We start from the raw sequence: 11,416 nt of genomic DNA on the forward strand, positions 1-11,416 counted from the left end.
TAGTAGGAGTGAGAAAAACATCACAGGGTGGTGCGCATTGTATGTGTGTGTGTTACATTACATTCACTAGTAGGAGTGAGAAAAACATCACGGGGTGGTGTGAATCGGAGGGTCTGAATTAAGATAGGCAGTGAGTGGCAATGTAGGTTGGAGAAAAGCACCGCGGGGTGCTCAACATGCGGAGGTCAGGGAACATGCAGTGGCAATATAGGATAGGTTTCTGAAAAACATCGCGGGGTGGTGCGCATTGTATGGGTGTGTGTTACTTTAGATTCACTAGTAGGAGTGAGAAAAACATCACGGGGTGGTGCGCATTGTATGGGTGTGTGTTACATTACATTCACTAGTAGGAGTGAGAAAAACATCACGGGGTGGTGCGCATTGTATGGGTGTGTGTTACATTAGATTCACTAGTAGGAGTGAGAAAAACATCACGGGGTGGTGCGCATTGTATGGGTGTGTGTTACATTACATTCTCTAATAGGAGTGAGAAAAACATCACGGGGTGGTGCGCATTGTATGGGTGTGTGTTACATTACATTCACTGGTAGGAGTGAGAAAAACATCACGGAGTGGTGCGCATTGTATGGGTGTGTGTTACATTACATTCACTACTAGGAGTGAGAAAAACATCACTGGGTGGTGCGCATTGTATGGGTGTGTGTTACATTACATTCACTAGTAGGAGTGAGAAAAACATCACGGGGTGGTGCGCATTGTTTGGGTGTGTGTTACATTACATTCACTAGTAGGAGTGAGAAAAACATCAAGCGGTGGTGCGCATTGTATGGGTGTGTGTTACATTACATCCACTAGTAGGAGTGAGAAAAACATCACGGGGTGGTGCGCATTGTATGGGTGTGTGTTACATTACATTCACAGTAGGAGTGAGAAAAACATCAAGCGGTGGTGCGCATTGTATGGGTGTGTGTTACATTACATTCACTAGTAGGAGTGAGAAAAACATCACGCGATGGTGGACATTGTATGGGTGTGTGTTACATTACATCCACTAGTAGGAGTGAGAAAAACATCACGGGGTGGTGCGCATTGTATGGGTGTGTGTTACATTACATTCACTAGTAGGAGTGAGAAAAACATCACGGGGTGGTGTGAATCGGAGTGTCTGAATTAGGATAGGCAGTGAGTGGCAATGTAGAATGGAGAAAAGCACCGCGGGGTGGTCAGCATGGGGAGGTCAGGGAACATGCAGTGGCAATGTAGGATAGCTTTCTGAAAAACATCGCGGGGTGGTGCGCAATGTATGGGTGTGTGTTACATTACATTCACTAGTAGGAGTGAGAAAAACATCACGGGGTGGTGCGCATTGTATGGGTGTGTGTTACATTACATTCTCTAATAGGAGTGAGAAAAACATCACGAGGTGGTGCGCATTGTATGGGTGTGTGTTACATTACATTCACTAGTAGGAGTGAGAAAAACATCACGGGGTGGTGCGCATTGTATGGGTGTGTGTTACATTACATTCACTAGTAGGAGTGAGAAAAACATCACAGGGTGGTGTGAATCTGAGGGTCTGAATTAGGATAGGCAGTGATTGGCAATGTAGGAGGGAGAAAAGCACCGCGGGGTGGTCAGCATGGGGAGGTCAGGGAACATGCAGTGGCAATTTAGGATACGTTTCTGAAAAACATCGCGTGGTGGTGCGCATTGTATGGGTGTGTGTTACATTAGATTCACTAGTTGGAGTGAGAAAAACATCACGGGTGGTGCGCATTGTATTGGTGTGTGTTACATTACATTCACTAGTAGGAGTGAGAAAAACATCACGGGGTGGTGTGGATTGTATGGGTGTGTGTTACATTACATTCACTAGTAGGAGTGAGAAAAACATCACGGGGTGGTGTGAATTGGAGGGTCTGAATTAGGATAGGCAGTGAGTGGCAATGTAGGATGGAGAAAAGCACCGCGGGGTGGTCAGCATGGGGAGGTCAGGGAACATGCAGTGGCAATGTAGGATAGGTTTCTGAAAAACATCGCGGGGTCATGCGCAATGTATGGGTGTGTGTTACATTACATTCACTAGTAGGAGTGAGAAAAACATCACGGGTTGGTGCGCATTGTATGGGTGTGTGTTACATTACATTCACTAGTAGGAGTGAGAAAAACATCACAGGGTGGTGTGAATCGGAGGGTCTGTATTAGGATAGGCAGTGATTGGCAATGTAGGACGGAGAAAAGCACCGCGGTGTGGTCAGCATGGGGAGGTCAGGGAACATGCTGTGGCAATTTAAGATACGTTTCTGAAAAACATCGCGGGGTATTGCACATTGTATGGGTGTGTGTTACATTAGATTCACGAGTAGGAGTGAGAAAAACATCACGGGGTGGTGTGAATCGGAGGGTCTGAATGAGGATAGGCAGTGAGTGGCAATGTAGGATGGAGAAAAGCACCGCGGGGTGGTCAGAATGGGGAGGTCAGGGAACATGGAGTGGCAATGTAGGATAGGTTTCTGAAAAAACATCGCGGGGTGGTGCGCATTGTATGGGTGTGTGTTACATTAGATTCACGAGTAGGAGTGAGAAAAACATCACGGGGTGGTGCGCATTGTATGGGTGTGTGTTACATTACATTCACGAGTAGGAGTGAGAAAAACATCACGGGGTGGTGCGCATTGTATGGGTGTGTGTTACATTACATTCACTAGTAGGAGTGAGAAAAACATCACGGGGTGGTGTGAATCGGAGGGTCTGAATTAGGATAGGCAGTGAGTGGCAATGTAGGATGGAGAAAAGCACCGCGGGGTGGTCAGCATGGGGAGGTCAGGGAACATGCAGTGGCAATGTAGGATAGGTTTCTGAAAAACATCGCGGGGTGTTGCGCATTGTATGGGTGTGTGTTACATTAGATTCACTAGTAGGAGTGAGAAAAACATCACAGGGTGGTGCGCATTGTATGTGTGTGTGTTACATTACATTCACTAGTAGGAGTGAGAAAAACATCACGGGGTGGTGTGAATCGGAGGGTCTGAATTAAGATAGGCAGTGAGTGGCAATGTAGGTTGGAGAAAAGCACCGCGGGGTGCTCAACATGCGGAGGTCAGGGAACATGCAGTGGCAATATAGGATAGGTTTCTGAAAAACATCGCGGGGTGGTGCGCATTGTATGGGTGTGTGTTACTTTAGATTCACTAGTAGGAGTGAGAAAAACATCACGGGGTGGTGCGCATTGTATGGGTGTGTGTTACATTACATTCACTAGTAGGAGTGAGAAAAACATCACGGGGTGGTGCGCATTGTATGGGTGTGTGTTACATTAGATTCACTAGTAGGAGTGAGAAAAACATCACGGGGTGGTGCGCATTGTATGGGTGTGTGTTACATTACATTCTCTAATAGGAGTGAGAAAAACATCACGGGGTGGTGCGCATTGTATGGGTGTGTGTTACATTACATTCACTGGTAGGAGTGAGAAAAACATCACGGAGTGGTGCGCATTGTATGGGTGTGTGTTACATTACATTCACTACTAGGAGTGAGAAAAACATCACTGGGTGGTGCGCATTGTATGGGTGTGTGTTACATTACATTCACTAGTAGGAGTGAGAAAAACATCACGGGGTGGTGCGCATTGTTTGGGTGTGTGTTACATTACATTCACTAGTAGGAGTGAGAAAAACATCAAGCGGTGGTGCGCATTGTATGGGTGTGTGTTACATTACATCCACTAGTAGGAGTGAGAAAAACATCACGGGGTGGTGCGCATTGTATGGGTGTGTGTTACATTACATTCACAGTAGGAGTGAGAAAAACATCAAGCGGTGGTGCGCAATGTATGGGTGTGTGTTACATTACATTCACTAGTAGGAGTGAGAAAAACATCACGCGATGGTGGACATTGTATGGGTGTGTGTTACATTACATCCACTAGTAGGAGTGAGAAAAACATCACGGGGTGGTGCGCATTGTATGGGTGTGTGTTACATTACATTCACTAGTAGGAGTGAGAAAAACATCACGGGGTGGTGTGAATCGGAGTGTCTGAATTAGGATAGGCAGTGAGTGGCAATGTAGAATGGAGAAAAGCACCGCGGGGTGGTCAGCATGGGGAGGTCAGGGAACATGCAGTGGCAATGTAGGATAGCTTTCTGAAAAACATCGCGGGGTGGTGCGCAATGTATGGGTGTGTGTTACATTACATTCACTAGTAGGAGTGAGAAAAACATCACGGGGTGGTGCGCATTGTATGGGTGTGTGTTACATTACATTCTCTAATAGGAGTGAGAAAAACATCACGAGGTGGTGCGCATTGTATGGGTGTGTGTTACATTACATTCACTAGTAGGAGTGAGAAAAACATCACGGGGTGGTGCGCATTGTATGGGTGTGTGTTACATTACATTCACTAGTAGGAGTGAGAAAAACATCACAGGGTGGTGTGAATCTGAGGGTCTGAATTAGGATAGGCAGTGATTGGCAATGTAGGAGGGAGAAAAGCACCGCGGGGTGGTCAGCATGGGGAGGTCAGGGAACATGCAGTGGCAATTTAGGATACGTTTCTGAAAAACATCGCGTGGTGGTGCGCATTGTATGGGTGTGTGTTACATTAGATTCACTAGTTGGAGTGAGAAAAACATCACGGGTGGTGCGCATTGTATTGGTGTGTGTTACATTACATTCACTAGTAGGAGTGAGAAAAACATCACGGGGTGGTGTGGATTGTATGGGTGTGTGTTACATTACATTCACTAGTAGGAGTGAGAAAAACATCACGGGGTGGTGTGAATTGGAGGGTCTGAATTAGGATAGGCAGTGAGTGGCAATGTAGGATGGAGAAAAGCACCGCGGGGTGGTCAGCATGGGGAGGTCAGGGAACATGCAGTGGCAATGTAGGATAGGTTTCTGAAAAACATCGCGGGGTCATGCGCAATGTATGGGTGTGTGTTACATTACATTCACTAGTAGGAGTGAGAAAAACATCACGGGTTGGTGCGCATTGTATGGGTGTGTGTTACATTACATTCACTAGTAGGAGTGAGAAAAACATCACAGGGTGGTGTGAATCGGAGGGTCTGAATTAGGATAGGCAGTGATTGGCAATGTAGGACGGAGAAAAGCACCGCGGTGTGGTCAGCATGGGGAGGTCAGGGAACATGCTGTGGCAATTTAAGATACGTTTCTGAAAAACATCGCGGGGTATTGCACATTGTATGGGTGTGTGTTACATTAGATTCACGAGTAGGAGTGAGAAAAACATCACGGGGTGGTGTGAATCGGAGGGTCTGAATGAGGATAGGCAGTGAGTGGCAATGTAGGATGGAGAAAAGCACCGCGGGGTGGTCAGAATGGGGAGGTCAGGGAACATGGAGTGGCAATGTAGGATAGGTTTCTGAAAAAACATCGCGGGGTGGTGCGCATTGTATGGGTGTGTGTTACATTAGATTCACTAGTAGGAGTGAGAAAAACATCACGGGGTGGTGCGCATTGTATGGGTGTGTGTTACATTACATTCACTAGTAGGAGTGAGAAAAACATCACGGGGTGGTGTGAATCGGAGGGTCTGAATTAAGATAGGCAGTGAGTGGCAATGTAGGTTGGAGAAAAGCACCGCGGGGTGCTCAGCATGGGGAGGTCAGGGAACATGCAGTGGCAATATAGGATAGGTTTCTGAAAAACATCGCGGGGTGGTGCGCATTGTATGGGTGTGTGTTACATTAGATTCACTAGTAGGAGTGAGAAAAACATCACGGGGTGGTGCGCATTGTATGGGTGTGTGTTACATTACATTCTCTAATAGGAGTGAGAAAAACATCACGGGGTGGTGCGCATTGTATGGGTGTGTGTTACATTACATTCACTGGTAGGAGTGAGAAAAACATCACGGAGTGGTGCGCATTGTATGGGTGTGTGTTACATTACATTCACTACTAGGAGTGAGAAAAACATCACTGGGTGGTGCGCATTGTATGGGTGTGTGTTACATTACATTCACTAGTAGGAGTGAGAAAAACATCACGGGGTGGTGCGCATTGTTTGGGTGTGTGTTACATTACATTCACTAGTAGGAGTGAGAAAAACATCAAGCGGTGGTGCGCATTGTATGGGTGTGTGTTACATTACATCCACTAGTAGGAGTGAGAAAAACATCACGGGGTGGTGCGCATTGTATGGGTGTGTGTTACATTACATTCACAGTAGGAGTGAGAAAAACATCAAGCGGTGGTGCGCATTGTATGGGTGTGTGTTACATTACATTCACTAGTAGGAGTGAGAAAAACATCACGCGATGGTGCACATTGTATGGGTGTGTGTTACATTACATCCACTAGTAGGAGTGAGAAAAACATCACGGGGTGGTGCGCATTGTATGGGTGTGTGTTACATTACATTCACTAGTAGGAGTGAGAAAAACATCACGGGGTGGTGTGAATCGGAGTGTCTGAATTAGGATAGGCAGTGAGTGGCAATGTAGAATGGAGAAAAGCACCGCGGGGTGGTCAGCATGGGGAAGTCAGGGAACATGCAGTGGCAATGTAGGATAGCTTTCTGAAAAACATCGCGGGGTGGTGCGCAATGTATGGGTGTGTGTTACATTACATTCACTAGTAGGAGTGAGAAAAACATCACGGGGTGGTGCGCATTGTATGGGTGTGTGTTACATTACATTCACTAGTAGGAGTGAGAAAAACATCACAGGGTGGTGTGAATCTGAGGGTCTGAATTAGGATAGGCAGTGATTGGCAATGTAGGAGGGAGAAAAGCACCGCGGGGTGGTCAGCATGGGGAGGTCAGGGAACATGCAGTGGCAATTTAGCATACGTTTCTGAAAAACATCGCGGGGTGGTGCGCATTGTATGGGTGTGTGTTACATTAGATTCACTAGTAGGAGTGAGAAAAACATCACGGGGTGGTGCGCATTGTATTGGTGTGTGTTACATTACATTCACTAGTAGGAGTGAGAAAAACATCACGGGGTGGTGTGGATTGTATGGGTGTGTGTTACATTACATTCACTAGTAGGAGTGAGAAAAACATCACGGGGTGGTGTGAATTGGAGGGTCTGAATTAGGATAGGCACTGAGTGGCAATGTAGGATGGAGAAAAGCACCGCGGGGTGGTCAGCATGGGGAGGTCAGGGAACATGCAGTGGCAATGTAGGATAGGTTTCTGAAAAACATCGCGGGGTGGTGCGCAATGTATGGGTGTGTGTTACATTACATTCACTAGTAGGAGTGAGAAAAACATCACGGGTTGGTGCGCATTGTATGGGTGTGTGTTACATTACATTCACGAGTAGGAGTGAGAAAAACATCACGGGGTGGTGCGCATTGTATGGGTGTGTGTTACATTACATTCACTAGTAGGAGTGAGAAAAACATCACGGGGTGGTGTGAATCGGAGGGTCTGAATTAGGATAGGCAGTGAGTGGCAATGTAGGATGGAGAAAAGCACCGCGGGGTGGTCAGCATGGGGAGGTCAGGGAACATGCAGTGGCAATGTAGGATAGGTTTCTGAAAAACATCGCGGGGTGGTGCGCATTGTATGGGTGTGTGTTACATTAGATTCACTAGTAGGAGTGAGAAAAACATCAAGGGGTGGTGCGCATTGTATGTGTGTGTGTTACATTACATTCACTAGTAGGAGTGAGAAAAACATCACGGGGTGGTGTGAATCGGAGGGTCTGAATTAAGATAGGCAGTGAGTGGCAATGTAGGTTGGAGAAAAGCACCGCGGAGTGCTCAGCATGGGGAGGTCAGGGAACATGCAGTGGCAATATAGGATAGGTTTCTGAAAAACATCGCGGGGTGGTGCGCATTGTATGGGTGTGTGTTACATTAGATTCACTAGTAGGAGTGAGAAAAACATCACGGGGTGGTGCGCATTGTATGGGTGTGTGTTACATTACATTCTCTAATAGGAGTGAGAAAAACATCACGGGGTGGTGCGCATTGTATGGGTGTGTGTTACATTACATTCACTAGTAGGAGTGAGAAAAACATCACGGGGTGGTGCGCATTGTATGGGTGTGTGTTACATTACATTCACTACTAGGAGTGAGAAAAACATCACTGGGTGGTGCGCATTGTATGGGTGTGTGTTACATTACATTCACTAGTAGGAGTGAGAAAAACATCAAGCGGTGGTGCGCATTGTATGGGTGTGTGTTACATTACATCCACTAGTAGGAGTGAGAAAAACATCACGGTGTGGTGCGCCTTGTATGGGTGTGTGTTACATTACATTCACTAGTAGGAGTGAGAAAAACATCAAGCGGTGGTGCGCATTGTATGGGTGTGTGTTACATTACATTCACTAGTAGGAGTGAGAAAAACATCACGCGGTGGTGCACATTGTATGGGTGTGTGTTACATTACATCCACTAGTAGGAGTGAGAAAAACATCACGGGGTGGTGCGCATTGTATGGGTGTGTGTTACATTACATTCACTAGTAGGAGTGAGAAAAACATCACGGGGTGGTGTGAATCGGAGTGTCTGAATTAGGATAGGCAGTGAGTGGCAATGTAGAATGGAGAAAAGCACCGCGGGGTGGTCAGCATGGGGAGGTCAGGGAACATGCAGTGGCAATGTAGGATAGCTTTCTGAAAAACATCGCGGGGTGGTGCGCAATGTATGGGTGTGTGTTACATTACATTCACTAGTAGGAGTGAGAAAAAAGTCACAGGGTGGTGCGCATTGTATGGGTGTGTGTTACATTACATTCACTAGTAGGAGTGAGAAAAACATCACAGGGTGGTGTGAATCTGAGGGTCTGAATTAGGATAGGCAGTGATTGGCAATGTAGGAGGGAGAAAAGCACCGCGGGGTGGTCAGCATGGGGAGGTCAGGGAACATGCAGTGGCAATTTAGGATACGTTTCTGAAAAACATCGCGGGGTGGTGCGCATTGTATGGGTGTGTGTTACATTAGATTCACTAGAAGGAGTGAGAAAAACATCACGGGGTGGTGCGCATTGTATTGGTGTGTGTTACATTAGATTCACGAGTAGGAGTGAGAAAAACATCACGGGGTGGTGCGCATTGTATGGGTGTGTGTTACATTACATTCACGAGTAGGAGTGAGAAAAACATCACGGGGTGGTGCGCATTGTATGGGTGTGTGTTACATTACATTCACTAGTAGGAGTGAGAAAAACATCACGGGGTGGTGTGAATCGGAGGGTCTGAATTAGGATAGGCAGTGAGTGGCAATGTAGGATGGAGAAAAGCACCGCGGGGTGGTCAGCATGCGGAGGTCAGGGAACATGCAGTGGCAATGTAGGATAGGTTTCTGAAAAACATCGCGGGGTGGTGCGCATTGTATGGGTGTGTGTTACATTAGATTCACTAGTAGGAGTGAGAAAAACATCATGGGGTGGTGCGCATTGTATGGGTGTGTGTTACATTACATTCACTAGTAGGAGTGAGAAAAACATCACGGGGTGGTGTGAATCGGAGGGTCTTAATTAAGATATGCAGTGAGTGGCAATGTAGGTTCGAGAAAAGCACCGCGGGGTGCTCAGCATGGGGAGGTCAGGGAACATGCAGTGGCAATATAGGATAGGTTTCTGAAAAACATCGCGGGGTGGTGCGCATTGTATGGGTGTGTGTTACATTAGATTCACTAGTAGGAGTGAGAAAAACATCACGGGGTGGTGCGCATTGTATGGGTGTGTGTTACATTACATTCTCTAATAGGAGTGAGAAAAACATCACGGGGTGGTGCGCATTGTATGGGTGTGTGTTACATTACATTCACTAGTAGGAGTGAGAAAAACATCACGGGGTGGTGCGCATTGTATGGGTGTGTGTTACATTACATTCACTACTAGGAGTGAGAAAAACATCACTGGGTGGTGCGCATTGTATGGGTGTGTGTTACATTACATTCACTAGTAGGAGTGAGAAAAACATCACGGGGTGGTGCGCATTGTTTGGGTGTGTGTTACATTACATTCACTAGTAGGAGTGAGAAAAACATCAAGCGGTGGTGCGCATTGTATGGGTGTGTGTTACATTACATCCACTAGTAGGAGTGAGAAAAACATCACGGGGTGGTGCGCATTGTATGGGTGTGTGTTACATTACATTCACTAGTAGGAGTGAGAAAAACATCAAGCGGTGGTGCGCATTGTATGGGTGTGTGTTACATTACATTCACTAGTAGGAGTGAGAAAAACATCACGCGGTGGTGCACATTGTATGGGTGTGTGTTACATTACATCCACTAGTAGGAGTGAGAAACACATCACGGGGTGGTGCGCATTGTATGGGTGTGTGTTACATTACATTCACTAGTAGGAGTGAGAAAAACATCACCTGGTGGTGTGAATCGGAGTGTCTGAATTAGGATAGGCAGTGATTGGCAATGTAGGAGGGAGAAAAGCACCGCGGGGTGGTCAGCATGGGGAGGTCAGGGAACATGCAGTGGCAATATAGGATACGTTTCTGAAAAACATCGCGGGGTGGTGCGCATTGTATGGGTGTGTGTTACATTAGATTCACTAGTAGGAGTGAGAAAAACATCACGGGGTGGTGCGCATTGTATTGGTGTGTGTTACATTACATTCACTAGTAGGAGTGAGAAAAACATCACGGGGTGGTGTGCATTGTATGGGTGTGTGTTACATTACATTCACTAGTAGGAGTGAGAAAAACATCACGGGGTGGTGTGAATTGGAGGGTCTGAATTAGAATAGGCAGTGAGTGGCAATGTAGGATGGAGAAAAGCACCGCGGGGTGGTCAGCATGGGGAGGTCAGGGAACATGCAGTGGCAATGTAGGATAGGTTTCTGAAAAACATCGTGGGGTGGTGCGCAATGTATGGGTGTGTGTTACATTACATTCACTAGTAGGAGTGAGAAAAACATCACGGGTTGGTGCGCATTGTATGGGTGTGTGTTACATTACATTCACTAGTAGGAGTGAGAAAAACATCACAGGGTGGTGTGAATCGGAGGGTCTGAATTAGGATAGGCAGTGATTGGCAATGTAGGAGGGAGAAAAGCACCGCGGGGTGGTCAGCATGGGGAGGTCAGGGAACATGCAGTGGCAATTTAAGATACGTTTCTGAAAAACATCGCGGGGTATTGCGCATTTTATGGGTGTGTGTTACATTAGATTCACTAGTAGGAGTGAGAAAAACATCACGGGGTGGTGCGCATTGTATGGGTGTGTGTTACATTGCATTCACGAGTAGGAGTGAGAAAAACATCACGGGGTGGTGCGCATTGTATGGGTGTGTGTTACATTACATTCACTAGTAGGAGTGAGAAAAACATCACGGGGTGGTGTGAATCGGAGGGTCTGAATTAGGATAGGCAGTGAGTGGCAATGTAGGATGGAGAAAAGCACCGCGGGGTGGTCAGCATGGGGAGGTCAGGGAACATGCAGTGGCAATGTAGGATAGGTTTCTGAAAAACATCGCGGGGTGGTGCCCATTGTATGGGTTTGTGTT

The sequence above is a fragment of the Cavia porcellus genome, unplaced genomic scaffold (assembly GCF_034190915.1).
Source record: "Cavia porcellus strain 051 isolate PalLab524CR breed Dunkin Hartley unplaced genomic scaffold, mCavPor4.1 scaffold_58, whole genome shotgun sequence".
In the NCBI taxonomy this organism is placed as follows: Eukaryota; Metazoa; Chordata; class Mammalia; order Rodentia; family Caviidae; genus Cavia; species Cavia porcellus.